Below are 25,743 nucleotides of genomic sequence, written 5' to 3' on the forward strand. Positions count from 1 at the left end.
ATTGTCCATGTGAACTTTTCCCCCTTCTGACTGGTTTTTTAAGATTAAAAGCGGCCACACGAACTGAAATGGAGAGTAAATGATCAGTTCCTTCCCCCTGTGGGTATGAAATCAGCTAAGGAGGGAGGTGATTTTGAGTAGTCAATCGACAGGAAGGGAAAGGGTTAAGAGGCCTCTCCCCTGTTGCTGCCTTTCTGCTCTTGATCTTACATCTGTGTTTCATTTTTTAAAAAACACCAGGAAGATGAATCACAGGACTGCACCACCATGCATTGTTTTAGCTCTTTTAATTTCACAAAAGAAGTGGGGTTGATCAGGGCAAGCTCCACAAATTTTGTGGCAAAGTAGATGGCCAAAAACCCATTCCATGTATGGAAGCCAACCAAACTCGCAATCAACTCTTGCTTCAAATGTGGAAATGGGGCAAACTCCTCCACAACACCTGAAGGAAGCAGGGTAGGATATCACCACAGTGCCACTCCCTGCCCTCCAGCATCTGCTGTCTGAGGCAGCTGCCTCACTCCGCCTATTGTTAAGGCCAACCCTGGATTTGATTTCTGAGATGCTTTCAAAAGCAATCACACAAACAGGAACAGGTAAGACCTCAAAAGCTTTGTAATTACTATTTGAGGTTTTGTACGAATTCAAGAACTTATGCTATGTGTTGTGGATCAATCCCTAAATGAGATGGGCTGAGGTTCATCTTCACCTGAAAATTGTACTAATGCCCTTTCGCATGGGTGTGCGGCATACAGCTGCTGTTTCTCAGCAGGAAGATGCTGGCATTCTGCACATTTAAGGGCATTCTTTCATTTATGACAGCTGTAGGTGTCTGGTGTGGGGAAAAGAGAGGGTTTAACATTGCAGCTCCACCAGCTCCAAAAGCCACCAGTCACACGACTCACTGCCCCAGAAGCATACTCATTCATTCTGTCCATGAATCCTCCACTGTGTTAAATGTCACCGGTAGATGGTGCTGAAGGCTATAATTCAACTAGCTTGCTCAGCTAGTATTAGGCAGCACAATAACATGGTGTTTTGATTCATAAAAAACAAAAAGCCTACAGGATGAATAATAACAGGAAAATGAAGTGAATGCTCCCTTTCCCACACACGTATACACACACACACACACACACACACACACACACTCAGAAGAATGAATTCTGCAAAGGAGGGAGGAGATGTTGCAGCAAGTCGTCTGATTTACTTAACTGAAATGCAAACAGTTCCACTCCCCCTATTATTTTCATGAAGGTTGCTTATTTAGATATTATAGCTTCCAACGGGCTTCTGTATATTGTGACTTCTGTTCAAAAAAATTATCACTTAGCCAGCATATATAGATAGATGTTAAAAACGAAAGGCAAACTGTAGAAAACATGTACCACAGGAAACGTTATCCTACGTGTCGTATACAAAGGAGAGAAAAGTATAGAGAACTGAGATGTGCTGCTTATTCAGGAAGCATATATTCATTAAAAAAGAAACTTTAAAAGGTAGATGAGAGAAAACATGAGCACTTACGATCAAAATCATCTCGAAGACGGAGCATCACACTTTTCAAATCTGTAAAATTATCTTACCTTTTATTTATTTTTTTAAAAAGGTGAACTTCATCCAAATCATTTTATTGGTTAAAAATTGTGTATGTTGCACAGCAAGAGTGTTGCATCAAACCAACACATATCAGTAAAAGACCGTGTCCAAAAGAGGGATAGAAATAAATTCAACACAGTTCTTTTTGTAATAACATTATTGGATGTGTGGCCAGATCCAACACCTGTTTCCTCAGAAGTAAGTGTGGCTGTGCTCTGCAGGGCTTACTCCCAAATCCCAAGGTAAGGGTGGATGGCTACCTGAGCCTTATTTATCCTGTATAAAAGCTGGGGTGCATATGCTTCCATGAGCTTCATTTTCCATATATTTAAGTGCAGAGAAACATGGAGTTGAGCCTTTTTTTGTTCCGTTTCCTCCTGCACCTCAAGGCAAAGGGACAACAATCCCATTTGCAAGGGCTCTTTCCCTGCACACAGGGGCACACACTTGCTAGCTCTCTCTCACACACGCTTGCACGCACACACACACTGCATCTGCTGTCTGTGCACCACTCCCCTATTGTTTTCACTATAACCGATTTTGGCAACAGCTCGTTAGCACTTTGGAAGCGCCTTCATTAGCACTGGGACACTGTCCAAAAGGAATCCAGAGAAAAAAAATCAACACATGGCTGCTCTTGTTCTCATGATAAATGATAGCTTTGGCTGAAAAACAACAACACTAAAGGAAGCAAAATGCAAACCCCAAAAAGCAACAAGGATAGCCAAAATGTGAATAGAGGAAGTCAGACATAACTAACTCTGCTGAGATGGGGAATGAGCTCCAAGAGTGGTGGGGGAGGGGCCAGAAAGGTGTCAAATTGGCACTGTGTGTGTGTGTGTGTGTGTGTGCCTTTTTAAGAAAGGTAGCATGTATTTTTATTCTGTAGAGATTAGCTGGGGTGATGGGTGAACAGTCACCAAACTGGACAGATGATATGAAATGCAGTGTTTCCCTTTAAAAGAAATTGGGTTGCCTTATAAAGAGAGAAAAATGAAAATAATAAGGGTTAAGCTACCACACTGACACATCCAACATACAGGGAAGGGGGGGAGGTGGAGTCATTGTGCTCCTAATGAGCCCAATCCCAGAATTCATTGCATCACTCATTGCAAAGGAAACATGCTTGCATCATGCCATGGAACAAGGTGCTAAAGGTGAGATTGTGGGGACATCACATTTGCAACGTAAGCAGCTGTGCTTATATTTTAGATTTTTGCATGGTAGTGTGACAAGATTCTCGCCATCCTAGTTCTAGAGGCTTTCTAATTATTTGCATACAGATGTGGAAGAGCTGCTTTAAAAGTAAAAACTGGGGTGACTGAAATAGTTTCCACCACAGATTCCTATACCTGTGTGTGTAGGTGTGTATTCAACTATTTGTGCACTTGAACATGTGTTTGTTTTAGATATAGATATAGATATAGATATAGATATAGATATAGATATAGATATAGATATAGATATAGATATAGATATAGATATAGATATAGATATAGATATAGATATAGATATATAGATATAGATGATATAGATATAGATATAGATATAGATATACAGTGGTGCCTCGCAAGACGAATTAATTCATTCTGCGAGTTTTTTCGTCTTGCGAATTTTTTGTCTTGCGAAGCATGAAATCCCATAGGAATGCATTGAAATTCAATTAATGTGTTCCTATGGTCAAAAAAAGTCCAAACAAAGCCAAATTTGGTACAACAAGAGTTTATTAACTGCTCTTTAAAGTCACACATACTGTAAAGAGCAGTTCAAAAATTGAAGGAAAAATAAATTAAGTTTCTAAACATGACAGAAAAACATTTAAAAATCAACAAAGTGTACCGTACATTTTCTAAGACTCTGGGGGACCACTCGAAGAAGGTTCCTCTTCCACTCTTTGCTTCTTGCTGAAGAACCTGTCCATGGTCTGCTGCTTCATCCGCCTTTTCAGCAACTCCCTGAAAGGCGACATGACCCTCGTATCATAAGTGTTCCCAAGGTCATGTGCCAGGTCCTTGTCAGGGTGGTGCCGCTGTGCAAAAGCCTGCACATCCTTCCACTTCTGGCAAATGTCCCTCAGGTTCTTTGGAGGACAGCTGTTCCTCAGTTGCTTCCTCCTCTTCCAGCAAGGCCTGCTCCTGCGCAGCCTGTGCCTGCAGTTCGACCAGCTCCTGGGTGGTCAGCTCGTGGTCGTGCTCCTCCACCAGCTCGCTGACGTCCTCCTCTGTGACCTCCAGTCCCATGGTCCTCCCCAAGGCAACAATATCCTGCACCAATGACCTTCGTCTTGCGAAGCAAGCCCATAGGGAAATTTGTCTTACGAAGCACCTCAAAAAACGAAAAACTCTTTCGTCTAGCGAGTTTTTCGTCTTACGAGGCATTCGTCTTGCGGGGCACCACTGTATAGATATAGATATAGATTGCTGTAAGGTCCAGAATGTATAGAAAACATTGTCTTGTATTTCTCGTGTCAATGTGGATTTGTTATTTTTGTAGAAGTCTTTTAGACAGTGTAGGCCTTTGGCTTGCCAGGTTTTTACCTGGAGGTTTCGTGCTGCGTGGTGGAATAGTGGGTAGTGAGCCAAGGGGATTAGTGGGGATGGGGTTGGGGACAGTTGAACTGCTTCTTCCTTCCATGCTTTAAGCATGGTCTATGTGAACCTGTTTGGGATGCAGGTGGCGCTGTGGGTTAAACCACAGAGCCTAGGACTTGCCGATCAGAAGGTCGCGGTTCGAATTGCCACGACAGGGTGAGCTCGGTCCCTGCTCCTGCCCACTTAGCAGTTCGAAAGCACGTCAAAGTGCAAGTATATAAATAGTTACTGCTCCAGTGGGAAGGTAAATGGCATTTCCGTGCCCTGCTCTGGTTCGCCAGAAGCGGCTTAGTCATGCTGGCCACATGTACGCCGGCTCCCTCGGCCAATAAAGCGAGATGAGTGCCGCAATCCCAGAGTGTGCCATGACTGGACCTAATGGTCAGGGGTCCCTTTACCTTTATGTGAACCTGTTTAGTGTTATGGGGATTTTCCGTCGTTTGTCTGGGAGGAATGGGTATGCTGTGGTGGAGGTATTTTTGAATATGTCTCTCTCCTGGTGTTCCCCTTTTTGTCTCGTCTTTTAGAATGTATGGGATTATGTGGCACACTTGGTTGGCGATGTAGTATAGTTCTATGTTGGGAATTCCCCACCCACCTACTGAGGAGGAGAGGTGTAGGTATTTGGGATTTATTATTGGGTTTTCGTGTGAAAAGATAAGCGAGTGTAATTCTTTCTGCCACTTCTGGAGTTGGGTTGGGGGAATCCAGATTGGGAGAGATTGAAATAGGCAGGTTAATTTTGGGAGGGTGATCATTCTGATCATGGCTATTTTGTCTGAGAGTGTGAAGTTGGTATTGTTCCATCTCCCCAAGTCTTTGTTGATTTGTCACCACAAAGGGTTGTAATTGTGGAGGTATAGTTTGTTGAGGTTTCCATTTATTTGTACCCTAGGTATCTGAACTTGGTGCAGCAAAGTCTTATCTTGGTGATGTTGGTGAAATCTTTTTGGATATGGTGGGGGGGGGGGGTTTGAAACACATAGCCTCAGATTTGCAAAATTTAAACCATTGCAAATGTGTTGAGTTCTTTGGTTAGGGTGGTTGCTGTGTTTATGGGGTCTGGTGTTGTGACTATCAGGTCATCTGCAAAGACCCCTGATTTATAGGTTCTGCCTTTTATTTCCCCTCTCCTGATGTTTGCGGCTGCTCAGATTTGGATTGCTAGACGTTCCAGAGCCAGGATGAATAGGAAGGGAGACAGTGAGCATCCTTGTTTTGTGCCTCTTTGGATTGCTATGGTATTAGAGTCCTGCATTTTGCTGAGGCTTGGGAGTAGATTTGTTTGAAGATTTGTAAGAAGTTGGGACCAATTTTCATGTTAGTTATTACTACTAATAGGTATATCCATTCTAAGCAATCAAAAGCTTTGAGAATGTCTAGGGACATAATCATCAGTGGGAATTTAGTTGCCTTGCTGAGTTCAATTAGATTCAGTAGTTTCCTGATGGGGTCTGTTATATTGTGAGCAGGGATGAAGCTAGTCTGGTCTGGGGCTATTAATTTGTGTAGGATTTTTTTTTAGGTAGTTAGCCAGGTTTTATGTGAATATCTTGTAGTCTTGGTTTATTAATGAGATCGGGTGGTATGATTCTACTTTGAGGCTGTCTTTGAATGGTTTGGGGATAGAGACTATCTTGGAGAAGGTCCAGGTTTTAGGAATGGGACCCCATTTTATGACGTTGTTGAATAGGCGGGTCATGTAGGGCACCAGAGGTTCTCTTATGTGTTTTCTTTTGATAGGGTTTCCCAACCCCCACGTGTTTACTCTAATTGTTTTTAAGCTAGCCATTCTGCTTATCTACTTTATAAGATGGTTCCCTGCCAACCCGTCTGGTTTGTCCTGTGTCTCTCACCTTATATTGTCTCTCAAACCTATTAAGTTGCACTGACATAAAGTGTGATGGGTGGGGGAAGAGGGGGGTTAGAATTAAATTTTGGTTAAAGAGTGGGGGGTAGATTACAGAAAGTAGCATATATGTAGTTATATAGGTGTTTATTTGGGGTAATTTGGACCATCTGGCTTCCAGCCGGTTGGTCCTGCATCTCAGCTGGCATGGAGGGCCTTGTTTAAGAACAGGCTGTCCTCCTGTCGTTTTCGATATGGAATGGTCAGTGAGGTGGTGTTAAGAGCCTTTATGATGCCTGTGTTGGGTAAAAGGTTTATAAGCAATGTTGTCAGTGTTATTAATAGCATTATTGGTTTGCTGGGGTGGGAATACGAGTATTGGCATGCTCTGGCACCACCATTGTGTTGGTTGTGTGTCTGATTTTAGCCTGTTTGTTGATTGTTTTATTGAGGTTTGGGGTATTGTTTTAGTTGGTATGGGTTTCTTTCTTTGTTTTCCTTTTATTTTTCCTGCTCATTTTGTTTGTTGCGTTTGTGAGGCCCACATTTCCTTGAACAATTGCATAGCCTTTAGGTGTGTGCCCTATTAAATGTTTGTGTGAGTAGTCACAGCGATATGAGACAAACTCATGAATCATCATTGTAGTCACCATTAAAGCAAGCAGCTAGCAAAACTGATGCATGAGGGAAAGCTATTGTTCCACCAAGTCAGTGATGGTAGCTACAAACCCACTGAAGAGGAAGTACCTGTCAGCTACCATTACCATATGCTAATTAGAGTGACATCTGGAAGCACCCTAGCTGGCTGCCCAACAATGAAATGTGCAACAAACTCTCAAACACCCACTGCAATACAGTTCTATACATTCAGTTCCCTTAAGTATTTTGAAACAGACAACTAGAATAACACCACTGTTATTTCTTCTTGAGAGATGTATTTGTCCCAAAATCACAGACGTGCCACGTTGATTATGGCTGCAAGCCAATTTCCACGTATCTGGGGATAAGTCCCATTGAACCCAGTAGACTTACTTCTAAGTAGTTCTGCACAGAATTGCACTGAAATGTTATTACAACTCAGAAGGACTATAATTGCAAACCATGGTCAGTGGAAACAGGGAACCAATAAACAGCCTGTATCCACCATTGTTTCCAGCTCAATTCTACATAAGAGTCCAAGGCAATGGTTAGAATGACATGGCCGGCAAATCTGAATTGAGTCTAACTCCTTGGAGGGGTTAAGACATGGAAATGAGAAGTGTGCACAAGCAGGCTAGCTCTCTGCCTCATCACACCCTCTGTAGTTTGAAGGGTGACAAGTCTGCAGTGGGAAAGGTCTTCTCTACTCTACTCTACTTTGGACCCCAGATTTCCCAGGAATCCAAAACACATGGGAGTCTCCAAAAGCACAATAGGCTTCCCTGAAGCAGGCTGCCACCCTTCAATATGTGGAAAGCGATGGGTGTGGGCAGGTGTGAAGACTTTAGCACATTCACACACACTCTCGCCTCTCTGTGTGTTAAATTAACACCCCATAGGGTTTCTCTTTTCCATTAAACCACAAAATCAGGAAGTTATTGTTGAGTTGGTATACGTTACATTTATATATCCGGATTTTCCAAGTTAAAAATCAAAGGTGACTGCATTGGCTAGGACAGCTCCCGTCTGTAATGCTGAATTGCTAAGAACAATCAGCCAATATATATATACTCCTAGATCCCCCTTCACATCCAACCAATTAAATTTTCATCAAATTGGTACATCCAGTGATATGAAACAGGAGTCTACCCTAATGCAATCTGAAGTTGTGGGCTGCCTCCTGGGAGAAGGACAGATGCCTGATGGGCCTTAACACAAAAGGAGTGGTTGCTGTTTTCCCTGCGTTATGCCATTAGTACACTTGTTCGCTGACTTCCCCCACAACTGAGCCATCAGGAAGGCTTATGCTTGGCAGCAGGCTGGGATCCCTGCCTCTAAGCATGAAAGAGGGTCCAGCTATTTGCAGAAATAATGCCTTCCAGACGCACTAAACAGCACTCTTCTTTCCAGATGGAGATGCATCTCTGGTTTTTTTTTTCCCCCAGTCATTTATTCACCTTCTGTTCTGACTTGTCTGCCTCTCTCCCCTCATTCACCCCCTTATGGCCCGCCTGTCTTGTGTTTTGCAGACTGGAATTCTTCACTCTGGAATTCGCAGAGTTTGGTATGAAACAAACCCATAAGAAGATGATGCCACAGACGGTTGGAAGAGGACCCCCTACACACAGAGAGAGAGAGAACACACAGCAGACTGCAAGCCAAAGGAAACAGGAATTGTGAACTGGGAAAGCCCTTCCTGTATCAACATCTGATGTTCTTCTCTCTGACAAACTTAAGAATGGAAAGGGTTTTGGCACATGCACAGCCTGCTGAAAGAAAAGTCAGCTTCCAGAGAGGAAAAAGAGACAGAGAAAAAGGAAAAGGAGCCAGGCGTTGTGGAGTAGCAACTTTTCACCGTCCCGCGAGGTCTGTAGACTGTCTTGTCCAATGAGTTCAGGGCTAAGAGCCAAGCCTTGAACTTGATATTCTCCTGTAGATAAGCACACCATGTTAGATTGACCCTGACTGGGTCACCTGAGTCACATGAATGCTTCAAGTCAACCTGCCAATTCTTATTACTTTCATGGCGTAGGGGAAATGGACTAAACGTGGACTTTGATTTGGCCACAAGAGCATAAACAGTGACTGTGATCCAGAGGTAATCTGACAAATGTAAATTTAGAGGTTCCCTTTTCAGTTAATTAAATATTTAGGAACATTTCCCTTTCCCAAGCTCTCAGTGGACGGCCTGGGAGAGAGAGGTATATGGATAGGGTTGTGTGTTATTGGTAGACCCACCGAGGGGGCCAGTGCACAGGAATCCCACACATGGAGCAGCTGTTTAATGTGACTATGTGGCCAAGCACAGACCCAGACTTATTTTCCTCCCTTTCACAAAGGTGACTTTTCTTTACAGGACATTCCCTTCATACACACACAACTGCAAGTTGCTGCTCAGTCCAGAAACCATTCTTGTGGTTCACAAATATCAAGAAAAGGACTGGAAGTTATTTGTTATGGTATGACATGAAGTGGATTATTTAACAACTGAAGGGATAGAAAGAAACATGATATTCAGTTGAAGCAAGGTTATATTTATCTGGGAAAAAACCAATAATTTCTGCAGTATCAACAGAGGCTTATCAGCTAAACCCGAAAGATACTTCAGGATCTTCTAATGGGGTTACTGTATTAGTCTCTTGAGAGAAGAGAAGAGAAGAGAAGAGAAGAGAAGAGAAGAGAAGAGAAGAGAAGAGAAGAGACACAGCACCTCAGAGACTAACAAATTAGGGCACAAACCTTTGTGGATTGGTGTTCATTTCATCAGGTGGGAAGGGTAGGAACATTTTGTGGGACATTATTATGTATATACAATCAATGGGATTGGGTTGTAGTCAACTAACATTTACTCACATCTAAATTAATGACCATGTCTAACTTAAGTCCATTAATTTCATTGGGTTTCTTCTAAATAAAAGTTAGTTGAATACAACCATTATACTTTACAGACTAGATAAGTCCCCTTCCCCCTCCCGAAAAGCAGGGGTCCTCTCTCATTAATGTTACAATCTGTATTTCAGACAATGAGAGAAAGAAAAGCAAATGAGTAAAGAGACAAGGAAACAGGTGAGCTTTACGTGATGTGATCTCACGTGGTGAAATGAAATGAAATTTCTGGATCAAAAACATAGTTGTCACTGCCTCTCAACATTACAAGGAATGTGCAATTAGTTTTAAAAACAAGCCACTCATAATGAGCATGTATAGTCAAACGTCTTATGCCTGAAGCTAAAGTAAGATTGGTGGAGAAAATCCTAGAAAGAATGTTTCCTCTGCGTAAAAAGACACTCAAAGACACCTCTGAACCTTGCAACAGTTTTAGAATCACTGCATAGAGCAAAAGGGTGGGTGGGTGCATGGGTGCGTGCATGCGCACTCACAAGCACATTCCTGATATATATATATATATAAGCCTTCTTTTACTTGGTGAAATTAGCTACCTTCTGATAGCTTTGGCAGTAGAATGAAGAAGGGTGAACTGCAACACAATTATGTAGTGTGAAGCACTCTTGTTTAGGGTAGGTACTATAATTCTGGCAGACCTAGGATGAGGGCACATTTATTAGAGTGGTGGTCAGGAGCAGCATTTTCTTCAAAAGAAGGCATGTGGGCATAAAGTGGGGAGGGGTGTGCCTACAACTCCACCCACAGTATCTCCTTGCTCACTGCCACACATTCTGTGCATTTGGTGTTCATGCCACTATAATCTTAGATCGGGACAACCTGGCCCCTGAGGTTCATACACTGGTGAGCTCGAGACTGGACTACTGCAACATGCTGTATGTAGGACTGCCCTTGGGTCTGATCCAGAAGTGCTGGCTCATGCATAGTGCAGTGGCTAGACTGCTGATGGGGGCAGATGGCCAACTGCATGTGACACGTCTGCTAAAACATCTGTACTGGCTGTCCATATGCTACAGAGCCAGGTTCAAGGTCTTTGTGTTAATATACAAAGCCCTGAACAACTTGCTCCCTGGATATAAATATGGTGCCACCTTAGCCAAGAATCAGGCTGAACCAGCAGCACAACCTCCGATTTCCTATGCCAAGTTGGTATAAATTCATTAGAATTCCTTAGAAACAGTTTCCTCTAAAATGAATCCTTTTGAAATGTCACTCCATAGCCTAAGCCCTAATTACCTTTTGTGAACCAGGATCAGGTCATTTCAGTGGGCACTTAAGGGCTGATTCCCATGTGTATATGGACCACTTATCTCATGGCTCAGCACTCTAGCCCTCTTCACCTGTAAGAAGGGTGTGCATATAGATAATGATCCTTGCCCTCACTCATTCCCCCTATACAAATTTAGCATTCACCAGTTATGCCAAAGCATAACTATGCTAAAGCATTCACCAAAGTCTAAAAAAGGCAGGGTTTCCTACTGCATGTACTAAGTCTATACATGTGCATAACGTTTTTATGACTTAGTCTCTTTCACAACTGATTCTGAATGTATCGATCTTGCAGTGATATGTCAGGTGTGGGGCAGGTGGGTGTGGTTTGTCAGGAATGTCCTGGCAGGCCAACCTGGGGCTTCTGCCAGACCACATTTGACCCATTGGCCAGAGGTTTCACATCCTTGTTGTAACTCATTATTTGGTGTTGCAGTCATCGAGCCATGAATATGTGTGAAGAACTAAGTGTGAGATGGACAAACATCTCTGCTACAAATCATGGTCAGGAGAGAAGTGAGACCCAAGGACCCATAGTTGCATCGGCAGTTACCCTATAACAGCTCATACTATGGTATTTGTTCATCGAGCCAAGCACTGTCTGCTCTGACTGGCTGGAGTTCTTCAACATCTCAGGCAGAGGTCTCCTCTAGCATCTGCAACCTGGGCTGTTGTAACTGGATGGAGTTGCCAGGGATTGAAGCTGTATTCAGCCATTGAGCTTACAGGCCCTCTCTGGTTCAGACCTTTCCCTTTTGGTGTGAGTGAAAGCACACTGATCCAAGCTCTGTTTTGCTGTACTGAATCAAGGGTCTTGCAGAGTCTCGCTGAATGTGATCCAGCCTTCCCCCTACCTTCCTGAATTCCAGCACTACTATTCCAGACATTCAAGGTATTTGAGGAAAATAGAATATTTTGCTTCAGGCAAGCCACACGCACAGCCCGCCTTTCCTAACCCACTGCAATGCTTGATGGGTCTTTTGCACTCCTGCTGGAAATGTACAGTCAAGATCTGAAATGACACGTTATGCTTGGAGGGTTTGAAGATTTCTCCTAATAGGCCTTTTTACAAGTAAACAAAAAGTTATCCATACTGTGATGCCTGCTCTGACCTGCAAGTTTGCAGACAATAAATCTTAATTACGGTTAAATGTCCAAATCTGCAAAGACAGAGGAAACATTAGTCAACTGTGAATTGGTCCTGACTCCTGCTTCGACTTTGCCTGGAGATGCAGCTGCAGGAATACATAAATTAGTTTTTTTTTATTTGTTTGTGTCACTATACCATCAGCTGTAGCTGTTTCCTTAAGAGCATTTCCAGTATTAGTGGGCTTACTGGCATTCATCCTATTAGCATCTCAGATGCAGGTGGCATCTGGAAAGTTTTATTTTAAAGGACTTTTAGCATTGTGCTTAGGTTAATGAGAAAGCGCTACTTTAAAATATCTCGGCACTTTTCCAAAGAGCGGCTCGGTCTCACGACATCTGCTCAGTGGATACTTGTTACCTTTGGGTTTATTCAAGCAACCTTCTGAATAACCTTTTTGTTAGCAGCTTTCTTTATAGGCTCTGCAGCAGCAGAGCACAGGAGAGCAAACACAGTTGCTGGTAGAGGACGTTTTCTGTGCTGTGCTGAATTCACAAACTCCCTTGGTTGTTTTGGAATCGGCATACTGCAAATGTTCAGCGAGGCCACTTTTGCCTTCCCTTTTTCCAGTCCACCATCTTTTTTTGGCTGTGGGGGGGGGGGAGGCACATGGAAATGGAAGCAGGGCTGCTGTACCTTTAATAGCTGTGTGGAAGAGAGAATTATGGCCCTGAATGGCAGGTCAACATTCCTCTTCTACACAGCTACTGACCCCTGTCTTTTAATCTGACCTGTAATCAAACAGCAGAATTTTACCATAAAGGCTCTGGCCAACGGATTTGTTCTTTCAAGGCCGCATCCTCACTGTACATTTAAAGTACCATTTTAAGTGTCATGGCTTCCCCCAAAGAATCCTGGGAATGGAAGCAGGGATGGGAAGTACTAGATGAAATGAACCTCATATTCATGATAATGCAATGAATACAATTCTCTGCCTAAAAACAGAGCCCTTTATGCAATTCTCCTTTATTCATAATCACAAATAACCTTGCATCTGATAAATAAGAACAGGTATTGCAGGATCATTCAGAAATTAAACTAACAGTGTACCCTGTCTTTTCTAGAGGATCAGACAGAGATTGGATTATTATTTGCTGCTGTTTCTCCCAAAACACTAATCCATACAGTGTAGCTTAATCTGCCATAGAACCATAAACATAAACCAAATCAAGGCAGCTGAAAAGGTCATTTCTTTACACGGCGCTGCAGAAACTGGGTTATGAAACCTCATGTTGCGCCAGAGAAATAGCACTGGAGCAGCTAAAATGGCATATATATTGCTAATACATTGTACTAGGGATTCCCACCCTAAAGCAGGGGATATCCGTGAGGATACCTGGGTAGTTACTAGCTTCCTAGACAAATTTTAGGGGAGGGGCGGGTGTATAGGAATATAGCATGTGGAGCATTAGATTGTTGATCCACCTCAACTATCAATGAGAATTAAATGCTGTGTGAAGCCGTGCCAACATTAATATCAGGCAGGCCCCTTCACTGACTCGTTTTTCAGGCCTGCTAAAAACTTATTTGTTTAGGCAAGTCTACCATATGGTGCAGGGACGCAGGTGGCACTGTGGGTTAAAGCCTCAGCGCCTAGGACTTGCCGATCAAAAGGTCGGCGGTTCGAATCCCTGCGGTGGGGTGCGCTCCCGCTGCTCAGTCCCAGCGCCTGCCAACCTAGCAGTTCGAAAGCACCTCCGGGTGCAAGTAGATAAATAGGGACCGCTTACCAGCGGGAAGGTAAACGGCGTTTCCGTGTGCGGCTCTGGCTCGCCAGAGCAGCGATGTCACGCTGGCCACGTGACCCGGAAGTGTCTCCGGACAACGCTGGCCCCTGGCCTCTTGAGTGAGATGGGCGCACAACCCCAGAGTCTGTCAAGACTGGCCCGTACGGGCAGGGGTACCTTTACCTTCACCTTTTTACCATATGGTGCATATTTGTTCTTAAACAGTGCTTTTTTTCTTTAAAAAATCTTTAGGGGTACTCTCATTTTCCTACTCATATTGAAATACTGCCCCTCAATGAGGCCAAATTTGGTTCACAAAATGTTTAATGGTATGCGTACCCCTGTGTCCCCCCCAGGGGGAAAAGCACTGTTCTTAAAACTATTTGTCTTTGTTTTGATGATTTTATTGTCTACTTGTTTTGAGAATCTGTTGATTTTATCATTTTCTCTCTCTTATATTTTACATTATCGGTATGTAAGTATTGATAAATAACTAAATAAAATTCTATTTGTAGCTTCATAACAGAGCAGAAAGGTGTGATTGGTTCCCTGTTACGTCAGAGCAGGTGAGAAGGGTATAAGATACATCGACACAGATTGGCATGCACTAAGCTGCCAGTGTGAAAAAGAATAAAATATGGAAGTATTAAAGCTACAATCTTATCCACATTTATTTTAGCTCTGCTGAGCTCAAAGGGACTCACTTCCTAGTTGGCATGCAAAGGGTCAGGTTGCACATCTCACCTCCATCCCAAGTGCTATTAAGCAGGTAGCCAGGTAAGTTGGCATCAGGACTAAATTTAGAATGGGAATCATTCACTGTGCATTTGCTGCAACTCAGGACAAAGAGATGTTGGGGAGCGGAAAGGAAGGAGGTGTGGCATATGCTGCATTCATCCTTTCACACACTCTCCCCACATAGACCTCTTGCTCCCTGGGTATTTTGCAGTGAAGGAAAGATGCCCTACCAAAGGAATAACAAGCATGGTGTCCAAACACTTCTGGCCCTTGAAAGGCCCAGCTGGTGACTTTGATGGACTTGATTCCTTCTCTTTCCTCTGAGATGTTGCCAAGTCAAAGTTCAAAAGTAAAGGGTGCTGCAGTTCTGTTAGGTAGGGCATTTGAAAATAAGGAACGCCAATTGTCTCAGAGAGAATGAACAGCCATTATTTTCTATGAATAGCCAAGGAGCAAGCATTTAAATTAAAAGATATCCCTGGAAAAAAAGGGGTAATCTGTAGGCAACCCTTCTCCCACCCCTATTTACAGAGGATTAAAGGAATCAATTTTCTTCTGCTGTAAACCTGATTGTTTTCAACATCAAAGTGTTTCCTTCTTTTTTTTAAAAAGTGCCACTTTTGGTTTCTTCTTTCTTACCTAGTTCCCCCTGTGTAATTTTGAGGATTCCATTGCAAGATTATTGTGTCCCTGAATGCTAAATCACATTGACCTTGGCGTAGCATAAACAGAAAACTTTCCCATTCCCTACACCAAACAAAAGAACCAAACTGTGCTTGCTTTCTGCATTTCTTCTGGGTAAAGATACCCAATTAACCTCTGCAGAGCCTAGTTCTGGCAAGTTCTTGCTCTTCAGGAAATCGAGCCAGCCATCTGTGTATGGGGGGAGGATATTTATTGCTCCAGCCTATCTGGAAGCAGGCATGTGTTCTATAAATAGATCTAAAGGCCACACCAAAAACTCTGGGTGCCTCCAGACTGTCAGTATTTTGCAGAGGGATTCAAGTGCATACCAAAAATAAATACCGCCCTCCCGAAAAAAACCCTGGACATTTCCTTTGAAATGTAAAAATCCCCCCAAATGGGCAAGTTCGGCCCCCAAAAAGAGAACATGTCCTGGGATTTCCGGACATATGGCAACCCTACACATGACCTGCTCAATGTTGGGCTGCTAGCAGAAAGCCAGTGTGCAACGAGTTGCAGACCAGAGTGTCATGTGACTGCTGTAGCACCAGCATGTGTTAAGCTCTGAGTGTGAACCGGTTTTCAGCAATCCATTCCAGAGGTACAGTTATATTAAACTGCAGTGCCATTCAGTCAATCCACACAGGGTCGAGCATAACCCAGGGAGATTCACACACAACCCCATTATAACAGAGTGATATGGATAGAAGTCACCATACACTGAGCAATTTATTAACTCTTTTCTTCAAGATATGGCAACTCTAAATGGGAATGGGTACAGAACATGGTTGTTGCTCTTCCTTTCCCATGTTTAGAACACAGGTTTAATGGAGGTAGGAGCAAGTGAGATTTATATGAAGCCAAATGATTCTGAAAAACAGAATGTCCCCCACATTAGTTGATATATATAACATGTAGCCAGAAACATGAGATCGTCTGTACTTGTGAAAGGATAACAGCACTATTGACTTTTTCCTCACAAGGCTTCTGGGCCTGTACCAACTTCAAAAAGGGTAGAAATTCAGCAGCTGAAATTCATATAGGTATGAGGAAAGGCTTCAAGTGCTGAAGTTCTGCTTCGTTCTTCAAAGCCCTGCAATAAAAGAAAAAGTTGGCAATCCTAATTCACAGAAAGAGCAGGTGGTTCACAATGTCCTTTGCTCAAATACTTTTCCAATAGCAGATAGCTTGGTCTGGCTGGGATTTTCAGCGATACTGCACACAGCAATAATCCAGTCTGATCTTATGTTTCGTACTATTTTGTAAATATGCAAAAATTCAGAACAAGTCTGCAAAACTGGCTCCTAATGTTCTGGTCAATCAAGTCAAAGTTGAGTCCGCCATTTTTGGCACACGCACCAATCCAGCAGGGTACCATTTTACAAGGGAGTGATCCATCTTATTTTCATTCTTTGAATGCCATCCTCTAGTCAGCAAGCACTATTTTGTTGTTTGGAATACAGGTCTGCTCCGAACAGATGGAGCACTTGAAACGCTGTGGCCTGCATCCTCCTTTGATTTGACTTTAATCAGCACAGATTTAACAAGCGCACTTTGGGAACAGAAACGGTTGTTTTAATTCGGTTTTGAGCTCGCACTGCTCCGGTCTGTTCACCTGTTCGGGTAGCATTCTGCAGAATTGAGCATTGCATGCAAGAATGTCCTACAATTGCCTCATAGATGCTAATTACTAAACTTCCCAGGATGCCTAGCTCGCCTGTATCCCAAGACTCTTTCAGAGCTTCTAATCATTAGAATTCCCTCGGTCTCTTACTCCACTCCTTGCAAGCCATCTGGTCTCTCTGAACTGCAGCTGGAGCCAGTCCTCTTCCCACCAGTCACACCTGATCTTTTGACACACACACCTGAAACAACCGTAGCTCTATCTATGATGCATCGTAACCTTCAATAATGAGCTGGGCTTTTCCAAGCGCCTCTGCTGCTGATGGAGGAAGAATGAAGGCAGTGAGGGAGCTGCTTGTTTTAGGCCCCCTTAAGTCTGGCATGGAAGTGGGGGGAATCAGGAAGAACAAGGAGGAGGGACTCCATTCCCAATAATAACCTTTAAGGAAGCAACTGGGGGGGGGGAACCTCTGCATGCTTAGAACTGCTTGTGGGAAGAAGCCATTCACATATTTTCGTGTCAGTCTTTCAGAGGCTGCTCCCTTTTATGCTGGCTGATGGGATACTTTGACTGACACCCGCCTTCTCCTCCCACACAGCACAAACTGATAGAGGCATCAAAAGGTTACCAGGAGCAGGAGAAGAGGGAGGGCCGAGTGGTTTTCCAATAGCAGCAGATGATGGTATTCAGAGGGAGGGTGGCTTAATGAAAGTAGGAGGGCAAATGGATGGGAGAGAGGGGACAGAGACAGCAGATCCCCCTTCCTTTAGTTTTCCACTGAGCTTTTGATTGATGATCCTCACAACGCAGCTGCTTTTGTCTCTATTTTTGTTTCTTTAGGCTCATCCACACTTTTGCCTGACCCATATTTTTGATCGTGGTGCGTACAGATCAATTCTCCCAGGTCCAAGAGATTTTCTTGTTGTTCCACAGCTGTACCCTCCCACTGAATTGAGTTTATGACATCATCACGTACCCAAATCTGTCTCTGTGGCATCACCATCCTGCTGTTCCACAGACCGGAAGTCATTGACTGGCTGGGACACAAATAAGCTCCTCTTTTTAGTAAATGATGCTGAGGAAGCTTCTTATCAGGCAGCAAACAGTGCTTGATGTAGAACAAAATAGGCAAGCTAGCTGTGGTTATTTTACTTTAAAGCAACGGTAAGTTCAAGTATTTGCAGCCTGTTACACCAACTGCTCTCATATATCAACTGCTTTTGCTGCCCTTTAGGGGATGCTGAGAGTGTCTTTTGTCTCACGATGATTCTGAAAAATAGAGATTTTGAATACAACGTGCCCTCCTTGCTATCTGCATATCTTTGACCATTATCATATACCAAATAGTTTGGGGCTTTTATTACACTCAGTCATGATGGTAAAATCCCAGAGGGTCCCCTGGTAGTTTTTTTCCCACCAAGTCCAGACAGTGCCCTTTTTGCACAGCTGTTAAAGACAAATGCAGCAGCAGTTACCTGCTACATCTGACAATGCTGTGCTACCACTAGAGGACTGTGGCCGTAACTTTTTCTCATGGCAGTTGTCCAGTGATGCCAAAATCAATGAAATAGCAAAAACCTGTCAGCTGCCTCACACAAAAAGGTGTATTTGCAGTCTGCAGTGTATCCAGTTCAAAAACATAAGGCCATTGCAGCAGTATATATGTACTTACACAAACACATGTGCAAGTACATTTTAACGCACAGAAACATTATGTATGTGTATGAATTCTTCTTTTCCAACAATGGGAAAGATCCTGTATGGCAAAGGTTTCATTCAAGTACATCTGTTGACATTCCCTACAATAAAAGAATATGGAGGAGATGAGAGATAGCAGTCAAAGTGATTCTATGCAGGATGGTTGTTTTAAAGCTGAAGTGCTATCTCCACACTCAAGTTCTCTTGCAAAGCTATAGATTAAAAAAAAAAAAAAATACTCGTGGCACTCAGTCAAGCATGGGAGATCAGGAATTACAAACACTTTATTCCAGTCCTGGGTATTTGTTCTGGTTGCTGCATTGAACCTCTAAAAATATTTCTTTCAGCGATGAGAGCTCTTTTCCTGATACTAATGCACAGCGTGTAGCTAATTTACTTCATAGAAAACAGTCTATCAGCTAATCATGGCTACACTTAACCCTAACATGCTTCTTCAGATGCTGCTAACCTGATACAGATTAATTGTGCAGCCTATACATGCCTTGCTCAGAAGTAAGCCCCATGGAATTCAGTTGGGCTTACTTCCAGGTAAGGGATAGGGTGCATGCACACCACACATTTAAAGCACATGGTTTCCCCAAAGAACCCTGGGAACTGTAGATAGTTATGGGTGCTGGGCGCTGTAGCTCTGTGGTGGCGTAAGCTCCAAATCCCAGGGTTCTTTGGAGGAAGCAATATGCTTTAAAATTACAGTGTATACACAGCCGATAAACAAGTCCCCCAGCACCACGGATTAGGTTCATCCTTCCAGAAAGGAACAGAGCCACCATAAAATCAAATCCCCGCAGACCTAAGGGGATAGCATGTGACCCAGAAGGAGAGCATGATTCATGGTATATAAAGCCACAAGTGCTGTTTAAAGCCATGAGTTGGGCTTGATCCAAAGCAAGTTAGTCATGCTTAGGAGTCCCACTGAAATCAACATGAAAAATAAATTAGTCACCTTCATGCTTCACCTCAGGTGGAATAACAGGAGGGGCCATCCCCAGTAGTACAGTGGTACCTTGGGTTAAGAACTTAATTCATTCCGGAGGTCTTTTCTTAATCTGAAACTGTTCTTAACCTGAACCACCACTTTAGCTAATGGGGCCTCCAGCTGCTGCCACGCAATTTCTGTTCTCATCCTGAGGTAAAGTTCTTAACCCGAGGTACTATTTCTGGGTTAGCGGAGTCTGTACCCTGAAGCGTCTGTAACCTGAAGCGTATGTAACCTGAGGTACCACTGTAGTAGTAATCGTCATAGTAATCGTCATAGTAATGACAATGATGATGATGTTTGGGTCTCACTCACTACCGGTAATTGGTGACATTATAAAATTGTTAATGTACTTCCACAACATACAGAAAGCTGACACTTGACACATAGGCAGTTAAAAAAAATATCCTAGTTACTTGTAAAATAGAATCTGCAAACAGAACTCTTCTACATCTGCATCTCAGAATTCAGGAGATTCTTTTAGCACATATTAATTCAAGGCACAGACAAAAGGGAATCTGGAGACAATAATAATAATAATAATAATAATAATAATAATAATAATAATAATAATAATAATTTATTATTTACACCCCGCCCATCTGGCTGGGTTTCCCCAGCCACTCTGGATGGCTCCCAACAGAATATTAATGATAAAAATAAAAAAGCAATAAAACATCAAACATTAAAAACCTCCCTAAACAGGGCTGCCTTCAGATGTCTTTTGAAAGCCATATAGTTGTTTATTTCTTGACATCTGATGGGAGGGCGTTCCACGGGGCGGGCGCCACCACTGAGAAGGCCCTTTGCTTGGTTCCCCTTTGCACATGAAGAAGTCAGGGACGGGCATGGTGGCAGGGGGGAGAGGGTGTGTTTTCTTTCACTTTTCAGATTGAAAAATATTTCCATAACTTACCGTACTTCTTTCAGAAGACTTTCATTCGTGTTTCATTAATTCAGATTTAGTCCAGTGTGTGTGTGTGTGTGTGTGTGTGTGTGTGTGTGTGTTTTAAGTCAGTTAGGAAAAAGCTGGGGGAAAGCCCCTTTCACTCCCCCCCCCCAAAGGATAGGCTGAACCCTGCTGGCAGTGTAAAAGAGCCCACATCTCAGCAAGGGCCCCTGTAGCAAAAGTTCTCTTGCTGGGGAGGGCTTTTCCATGTACATCTGTGCTGACAGTGAATACAGAATGCAATGCAAACCATTAAGCTTCAAGGAAAATAAATCTGAAGGAAAATATAGTGGTACCTCTGGTTGTGAACGGGATATGTTCCAGAGGTCCGACCGTATCCCAAGGTTTCTGCAACCCGAGGAGCACTGTTCTGCACATGCACGCAGCAATAGACCATTTCTGCATGTGTGGGGGGGCTGTAGACTGTTTCTGCACATGCGCGCACGGCAAAATCCGATACTTCTGGATTTGCCGCTTTCGTAACGTGAAGTTTACGTAACCAGAGGGCTACGTAAGCCGAGGTTCTACTGTAAACCCAAAAGACAAATCTGAAATACTTCTTTTAAAATTCAGAATCAGTTCAACAGGATTAATTTTCATTCATGGTTCTTAAATACAAACTGAATGCAGAAAATAGCCGCGCGCCCCCGGAAGTCATTTGTTTCCAAATGAGCAGGGCCTCTCGCTCTATCATAGATCCAATGCTCTTAATTCCTTTGGCAGTGGTGGGAGAAGACATTATCTTAGCTCATGTGTGAACTCCAACCCAAAGGCATCCAAAGACCCGAGTCTCTCTTTGCAGCTTCATCCATGAGGAAAGCAGCAGTAGGACAAAGAAAGTAAAACATGAATAATTTCCATGGGAACGTATATTCCACCTGTGCTGTCCTCATCCTAACGGCCTGGGTGTGCCTTACTCTGCCCCAGGCTTATAATCTGCAAATGTGTCAATTGGCTTGCATGGTCCAGAACACAAGGATTCCATTCTGACAGGCAAATAATCACATGACGGGGGATCTCATTGATGATGGGCCCTCATATTTATTTAAAGTGACACCCTCAAAATCAGGATTTTGAAACATCCATGATGAATGAGCATCCAGAGGCACATGTTTTAACGTTAATAGGGGACGTTGGAAATGGCCTGCAGATGAACTTTGGGATTTCTGAAATCTTCAGTATTTCTTCCTATTATTATTTTTTAAATATATATTGAAAAATGCTTTTAAACCCCCCACCCAGAAAGAAAAACCTTAAAAGAGGTAATGAGCATTACCATGCTTCTATGTTGATATAAAGCTATTAAAATCAATGTCAAAACAGCAAAGCATCAAAACAGAGCAATAATATAGGTGAATCAAATCCAATGCATTTTAATAAGTGACAGTAATGTTACAGCACTGATAGTGGCTCTCTGTGTGGGGTCAGGATAGTCATTCCAGTGCCAGAGGCCAATGGTAATATGCGGTGCTGGTGTGAAAATTCCCTAAGTAATTGGGGCACCCATGTATCAGATTATAGTGAGTCAAACCATTGGTTCATCGACTTTAGTGCTGCTTACAGTGTCTGAAGATCTGACAACCAACCTTTCATTACCAGCTATAGGGTAGGTGGGTGTGGCTTGACAAAAATGTCCTCATGAGCCAAGAGGCCTAGTGTGCTAATTCAAAATCTGCTGACATGGATGTGGGGCCCCTCAATTTTGAGAGGGCGGAGGAGACCAATGTGTGAGCTGAGTGTGACGTGCTTCAGTGGCTGGTTCCTCCTGAGCATGAGAGAGGAAGCCGTGCTTCACCAGGCTCTGTGCTTGGCCTCCTCCCAACGATGCAACGTCACATGTGCAACACGCACCACCGCATGACGTCATATGAGTGTGACATGTACAGGCACATGACATGTTGGGTGTGCGTCAGACCTCCCCAATCTTGGGCGCAAGACAGCACCTCTGTAGTCAACCAATGAGCCAAGGCCCTTCCCCAGTAATTACCAGCATCTTGGGACCTACTGCGATGTACCACCACAAGATGCTTCTTTCTGCAGACAGCACATGGGGGTGGCAGCACATTTCAATCAGAGCGCAAGATATGTTAGGTAAATCTTTGACACCAGTTATTTTCCTGGACAGCCCTATCACACCAGAGGAAACAGAAACGGTACTCAAAAACCTGAAACCACACAAAGCCCCAGCCCCAGATGGCTATACAGCAGAATTCTGCAAAAAATTCGAAGAACCCCTGATGTAAGGACATGACCCATCTATTTAACAACTTCATAAAAGGGGTCCCATCCCCCAAACCTGGACCTCTTCCAAAATAGTCTCTATCCCAAAACCACTCAAAGATAGCCTCAAAATAGAATCATACCACTCAATTTCATTGATAAACCAAGACTACAAGATATTCACATCAATCCTGGCTAACCACCTAAAAATCTTCCTACACAAACTAATTGCCCCAGACCAGGCAGGCTTTGTCCCTGGTTACAACGTAACAGACCCCAGTAGGAAACTACCGAATCTGATAGAACACAGCACAATGACCAATCTCCCACAAGCGATCATGTCCCTAGACATCCTTAAAGCCTTTGATTGCTTATAATGAAAATATCTATTGGCAGTATGAACTAACATGAAATTTGGCCCCAACTTCGTACAAACCCTCAAACAAATTTACACCCGAGCAGAATTAAAAATATGGAATCCAAAGAGGTACAAAACAAGGTTGCCCACTGTCTCCCTTTCTATTCATCTTGGCCCTTGAACCCTAGCAATCCAACTCCAAGCAGCCCCAAATATCAAGGGTGTGGAAATAAAAGGTAAAACCTACAAACTAGGTAAAACCTACAAACAAGATGAAACAATGGGTCCACTTGGAGAGAGACACCATTGAAAACATCCCCACAACAGCATACCCATTTCTCCAAAACAAACTAAAGAAAATTCCCCACAACCCAAGAGATATGCAAAATAACTAAATAGGTATTAGAACTCACCCCAGAACTGGCCCTACTGAACATGTTCCAACATCATAATGACCACTCACATTATATAGAGCTTATAACCCACTTACTCTCAGCAGCCAGAAGCCTCATAGCCAGACACTGGAGAGACCTGTCAGGGGTAAGCATGGACCAATGGCATCAAATTGTATGGGAAAGAGCCTTAATAGAAAAGCGAACTAATAAACTGAAACTGACACGGGGACAAACAGAAGAACCCTTCACCCCAGTATGGCTCCCCTTTATCACATACACAGCCCAACAAGACAACAACAAGAATCCACTGACAGCATACGAATCAATCTGGCTTACCTGACCCAAGTCCTCCCCCTTCACAAATGCAAACAAACCCCACTGCAGCCAACCACAGACAACCAATCACACCCTGCTCCCAGCACCTCTCACTACCAAGGAAATGTAATAAATAAAGAGAAAGAGAACCTACCCAGTTGATGCTGACACAAAACCCCACACATACACTATAAAAAGACTATGAGCCTCACCACCCCAACCATCCTCTCCCCCCTCTTCTTCCCCAACCTTATACTGGACTCAACACTAATGTCTCACAACAAATGTAACTGATTTGTAAGAAAGACTGTACAACCTGAAAAAAAGAGACAAGGCATGCACTTTTGTAAACCAAGAAAATATTTAATAAAAATATTTTTTTAAAAAAAGAAAAGAATGGAGTTTAGCATATGTGCTATATGTTCTCTTATAGCTGCCATAATTTCTTTAAAATTCTCCTTGTCATTTCTTGCAGAGCAGATGACCCTGTCAACTGTGTGGGCTCTGCCCTTTTATGGCCAAGGGAATTTTAGAAGATTGGTTGTCCAGGAAAGGGGGGGGACCTCTGATAAATGAAGAAGGGCTGATTCTTCTTGTCACATATGATTTGGCCTCTTTTTATGCAACTTGCGTTCTTGGGCACTGGCAGAGTTAGAGTCTCCAACTGTGTGTACGATTCACTTCAGCAAACAGCCATGGATATATTCAATGTGCAGCATTATGGTTTGTAAAGTCATCCACACAAAGGAACCTGAATAATATTAATTTCCATAAAGCTACAGTGTGTCTCTGCTGGAGACATTCTTCTGTCACAAAACCGGCACTGCAAAATGCTCCCCTTTCCTGGTGTGGTATGCAAGAAACGTGTGGGGCATCCAATGTGTTGCTTTGTTTACACGTTAAGCTTTAGAAATATAGTTTCCCCTTTTCCTTTCACTTGTTATAGGATTCATTGCTTGGTTGGCACAAACGTGTTTCTTCCGCACCCCAAAAATTACAAAACATGCAGCAGAGAAATCAGATAAGGAAGTGCTTAACAGTTCTGTGGCATACCGAAGTGACAGGCACTTCATACGTGATTTCCCCGTCCATGTTATTTCCATATACTGCAGATGTCATACATGAAGCTGCCCTTCTGACATGTCATTTGCCTGCTTACTTGCAAACACACAGTTTGAGCATAGGTCGGTGCACAGCATTAACCCTTCAGCAGACAGCCAAATCCACTGAGCTGCATCAGATCTTCAGACAGAGGTCCCCTAGATGCCGTTGACTTACAGAGCTCCCAAAAGTCAGCTTTCTCTGTCTCTCTTCTGTTTGTGTTGCTCCCGCTTCAAAGTGTAGTTTCTCTTGTCTCTGCTCACAAAGAGACGCTTCGGGGGAAATCCATTGACGTTATATTCAGAGTAGACACATTGAAATCAGTTGGTCCTAGCTCATGAATAGGGATGGGTCAATCTGTCAATTTCAGTTTTCCAGCATTAAGTTCAGTTAATGCATACTTTACCCTAGCATATAGGCTTTTGTACACATTACTTAGCTACAGATGCATTGCAAAATTCAGATGTGTGTGGATTTTGAAGGCGTGGCTATGTTTTGGTTTGCGTACAATACCATTCTGGGAAGTGCGAATTGGGACTCGTCCAAACATCTGCTTGTCCCACCGCTTTCTCCTGGGGAAACCAGCTGTTTGTCAATGAATCAGAGCAAACGTCAATCAGTTTTTCTGCAGATTGACATTTGTTCTGATTCAGTGGTAAATAGTGGGTTTTCCCAGAGAAAGAGGCAGGAGGACAAATAAAAAACTGCTTGGGATAAGCAGAAAACCTCTCAGTCCCATGCTTTCCAGGTCCGGGACAAGCGGAAGTGTGGAGGAGCTCTCAGGTCAGGCTCACTGTTAATTTCACTGGATCTATTTGGAATATGGCTTAGTCAAATACCACCCTTGGTTCATATTTTTGTGTTTTTATATTGTAAACCGTCCTGTGATTCTCAGATGACGGGTAGTATAGAAATGTAATTAATCAATTGACTAATAAT

General features: G+C 43.1%; 1 long non-coding RNA gene across 2 annotated transcripts in view; it reads right to left on the minus strand.

The window, feature by feature from the left end:
• Window positions 1-15,991: 15,991 nt before the first annotated feature.
• Window positions 15,992-25,743, minus strand: part of LOC310848753 — a 34,156-nt gene continuing 24,404 nt past the window's right edge. For both annotated transcript variants that reach the window (XR_014566584.1, XR_014566585.1), the window contains exon 3: window positions 15,992-16,240. This is a non-coding gene — a long non-coding RNA (uncharacterized lncRNA). The remainder of the gene's footprint in view (window positions 16,241-25,743) is intronic.

The sequence above is a fragment of the Podarcis gaigeae genome, assembly GCF_964106915.1.
Source record: "Podarcis gaigeae genome assembly, chromosome: 7".
Lineage (NCBI taxonomy): Eukaryota > Metazoa > Chordata > Lepidosauria > Squamata > Lacertidae > Podarcis > Podarcis gaigeae.